A 4566-nucleotide genomic window follows, 5' to 3' on the forward strand; every position below is an offset into this window, starting at 1 on the left:
ATGTTGTGGGTATGGACAACATTTAATCACATAAGTTTGTATATAAACAGTAATAATATTTACCAAACAGTATAAAAAAGCATTTTGCCCACAGGCAGATAGAAGACACCTGAACCATTTCCTTTGCTTCCCCCCTTCATGACCATGCTATATCTAGCCAGAGATAGAAGGCATAAACCCACTGTCAGAGGAAATTTTGGCTCCTCTTCAAAACAAAGAACTATGTGAAGTCCATATGGAAAGCTCAATATTGACAAATAAGAGGAGGCTAAGTAAAGGATAGGACATGTAATTTGGACATTAAATGATTTATATATGAATTCAACAGGTGTTGAGGGAAAGGAAAGATATTCTTTGTGAAAAAAATAGTGCAAAGATGATAAATTGGGCCATCTTTTGTTTCAATTCTTTTTTTTTCCATGGGAAACAGATAACTGTCTTTTAGTGTGTACATTTTGAAATGATTTCCCAATTTCTTGTTTCATATAAACCATTAAGTATACTCAGCTTAACATATATGTTGCAAACCTGTCTTGCTCCCTAAATAAAGTCAGTACAAAAATTTATCCAGGAGGCCATGTCGTTTGTTGTCCTCCAAGGTTGTGCAGATGGACATGATAGACAGATTGGCACCCCCTCCCTGATCTGCACCTTTGTTGATCACCATTTGGTATCCTCTCTTCAGACCCAGGTCAGCTGCACACTTCTTGCCAACAATCAGTAAGTGTCCAAGAAGATTTTCAACTTCTTCTGCAACAGATAGATATCTGTAATGGTTTTCTTAGGTTTTAGCAGGAAATAATTTGGGGCTTGTGGGCAAACATCATGGAAAGCAATACACCGGTCATCTTCAAAAATGATTTTGGCTGGGATTTCCTTGGGAATTATTTTTCCGAAGATGGTGCCTCCCCCAGGCTGGGCAGTCTGAGCTTTCCAGATCTTATTAGCCATAGTGGTCTCTCTAGCCACCTCAGCTGCCACAGCCACAAAGGTATTCTATTGTCTCAATTCTTCCCTAGCTCTCAGTCATTGCTTCACACAAACTGAGACCTGGGAAAGACCTCAATTTAGAAGGGCCAAAGTTAACTACTACATCCTAGGTCATCTCCAGTCATTTTGACTTTTGTTTTGCCATTGAACTTTGGTGACTTTAGAGGAGAGAATAAGGCTGATGACTTTTTGTAGCTTTGCCTCACTTAAATACAATTCACTTGTAAATCAAGACACTTCCCTTGTGATGTCATTGGGCCTCTTTGAGAATGAAGGATGAACCAAACAGTGTAAGCAAAAGCAGTAATGCAGAAAAGCACAGTGTATATTTGGAAGTCTTGAACAGTTTGGCTTTAGCATGAAGCTTAGGTAGTCAAGAGAACAGCCAATCAAGGAAGGTAATTACGATGGATAATATAGATTGGTTTTGTAGGGCCAGATTTTGTAGGACCTCAGGGATAGTGGCAACCAAACATAAGGGATGGAAGACAAGTAGATTTATAATAGAATTCTTTCTCCTTTCAGGAATCCATTTTGCTCTGGTGAAGTGTTTTCTATAGATCCAATATCTGAATAAATTAAGGAGGAGAAAAGAGGGAAATATTTCCATAGGGGTAAATATTTCCATAAGGGTAAATATTCCCCCCCCACATCCCCTTGCCCCTGAGTATCCCCAAGATTTTTCTATAGACTTTTCATTATTATAAAAAAGAACTTATGTAACAGTTTCTCAAGGCTGTGCCTTCCATGAGACTTTCTCATTATGAATTTGACCCTGCCCCTCCTTTGCCCATTTTAGCCACTACAGTACTTTGGTACTGCATGATGATCCTGGATTGTAATTCCCTTGCTTTTCAGTTTTTGCTCTTTTGGCAGACTTCTTTATTTCTCATTAATGGTGTGTACCGTATAGAAATTATATTCTCCCTAGATTGTTTTTGGGATCAGCATATCCTGAAGCCATATCTTTTTTTTTTTTTCCAATTTACCAAGTTCTTTGCTTTGAATGAGAATTTCCTCAGATAGGCACTCTAAGGCCTAGGAAACTTTTTTTTTAATTTAGAAAGAAAGTTTCTGAGCCAGACTAAGTGGTGAGACTGACAGCCTAAAGGGGGATAGCTGCAAAGGCAATGGATAACTTCATAAAAGTAAAGCCAAACATTACCTGGCATGAATGCATAAAAACAGAAACTAAGATGTTTGAGAGAAGTGAGTTAGAAGACCCTTATGTCAGTTTTGTTTCTAATACTGTGCTGTACAAAGGAGAAAAAACTATTGAGTTCCTCCTCAGTGCGGAGAAATGAGAGCAGAGCCTGAAAAAGGCACCATGGATCCTAAAATTTTAGGGAAAATTACACTGCAAAGACTGCCTTCTATGCTTTTCTCCAAGTTACTTGGAGATAAAAATGCTGTGTAAAAGAGATCTGTAGGTCACTTGACTGGACACCACCTTCAAAAATGACATTAAATTACAGCTAAATGTTCTAGCTGTTGATTGAAAGAAATGAAAACTTTTCAGACTATACTCTAAAATCTAGTAAGGCTTTTTGTGGGAAACAGGCCCAAGCTCCCCTTCACTGCAAATCACATGTTTTACAAGGACTCAAAACTCAGAGCAGTAGGGAGTCACCCCTCTCTCCTCAGTGACACCTCAGCATAAGACATGCCAAATAAAGACAAAAGTGCTTTCTCAAATGTACATTGGGTGGTCTACTGTTTCCTTGTTCCTGTACTTGAGGTATATTGTTGCGCTTAGATTGTGCACCCGACTTCTAGCCAATGGAAGAAAAGGGTCAGAAGGGGGGTGAGGGAGAGTTCCACATTAGGGCTTTATAACTTCCCTGTTTCCTTTTATAAATTGCTTCTCCTCCCTGACCATTTGTCAGGAGGGTGGCCCTTTCTCGAGATCATAACAAACCATTCTTTTCTGCTTCCTACCTTGAGAAACCTCTGAGTATTATTTGGGTAAGGATCTCTATTGCACACAGTTTTGGGGTGCACAAACTGTGAACCTCTGTCAATATGTTGATCATAGCTTGACAGTGTAGGGGAAATTGATGGTCAGGACTTACATCTACTGGCATATAATAAACAAATCAGATTGTGCTATTTTCATAGAATCATAGAATTTGAGCTAGAAGGGTCTTAACTAGCACCAAAGGATTTTAATCATTACTGTTTTCTAATATAGTTTGAAGTCTAGAAGTGCTATTGCCCCTTCATTATGGCCTTATTTTCATTTCCCCTTGATATCCTAGATTTTCTGTTTCTACAAATGAATTTTCTTATTATTTATTTTAGCTTCATAAAGTACCCTTCGGTAGTCTGATTGGTATAGCATTAACTCTGTATATTAGTTTTTATAGTATTGTCATTTTAATTCTCTAACATGCCCCTAACATTGATACTGGATATTTCTCTAGTTGTTTAAGCTATACTTTATTTCTTTAAGGAATATTTTGTAATTTAACTTATATAAATAATTGATAGATTGACTCACAAATGTCATGCATTTTGCAGTTATTTTGAATTGAATTTCCCTTTCTATTATTCTCACCTGGATCAATGTTATCTTCACCATAGCCATTATCACCAGTACCACCACCACCACCATCAATATCATCATCATTACTATCTTCACTATTATAAGTGTTGAATTTGTAGGAAGTTTGTAGTATGAAATTTTGCTAAAGCTATTTATTGTCTCAATTGGTTTTCTTGCTGATTCACTAGTATTTTCTAAGGATCATATCAACAGTAATTAGAAATAGTTTTGTCTCCTTTTTTCTCATCTTTATAATTTCTGTTTCTTCTATCCCAGACAACTCTTTAATTTATCAGGAACTATACTCCTTGGATTTGACTCTACCATCATCATGCCTTGCTACCTTCACCCCAGCCCCTCAAGAAAAGCTCATTACCAGGAAACTCATGACCACAAAGATAGCATCAGTTTAATACTCACACTTCATCAGTACCCTCAGTTGCCTCTGCCCCTCTGATTGGAGGGTGGGAACAAAAATCTGCTCCCAAATCTCCCATTTACAAAGGTCTCAGAAATTCAAACTTCTCTTCACTTTCCACTAGTTGTACCACCTGCATTCAACTCTACCACCATCATGCTTTCTTCCCTACCCCAACATCCTGTGAATTCCTTAATTTTGGAGATTTATTGATTTATTTTTCTAGGAGTGGCTAGATGATGCAGTGAATAGAGCACCAGTCTTGGAGTCAGGAAGTCCTGAGTTCAAATCCAGTCTCAGACACTTAATACTTACTAGTCCTGTGCTCTTGGGCAAGTCACAATCCCATTTACCCTGCCTTCCCCCCCTCCAAAAAAAATTGATTTATATTTCTTTCTTTAGGTATGTAATCCTTCTCCTTCCACTTCTTTTTTTTCAGCTAAAAATCTCCTTTTCTCCTCTCCAACTTTTTTTCTGTCCCCTTTTTAAAGAAATGATTCTGTTACATTGCTATCTTCATTGATCTTCTTTATTTTCATTTCCCCTTATTTTATTCTATTACTTTTATTCTTTAATGTAATTATTTTTTGCTTATTTCTTTTATTTCTCTACC

General features: G+C 37.4%; 1 pseudogene; it reads right to left on the bottom strand.

The window, feature by feature from the left end:
- Window positions 1-563: 563 nt before the first annotated feature.
- LOC138141916 (adenosine 5'-monophosphoramidase HINT1 pseudogene) lies at window positions 564-951 on the bottom strand (annotated as a pseudogene).
- Between the last annotated feature and the right edge of the window lie 3615 nt (window positions 952-4566).

This window comes from Petaurus breviceps, unplaced genomic scaffold (assembly GCF_028583685.1).
Source record: "Petaurus breviceps papuanus isolate PSGF00001 unplaced genomic scaffold, PetGlider_PUasm1.0 90510, whole genome shotgun sequence".
Classification (NCBI taxonomy): Eukaryota; Metazoa; Chordata; class Mammalia; order Diprotodontia; family Petauridae; genus Petaurus; species Petaurus breviceps.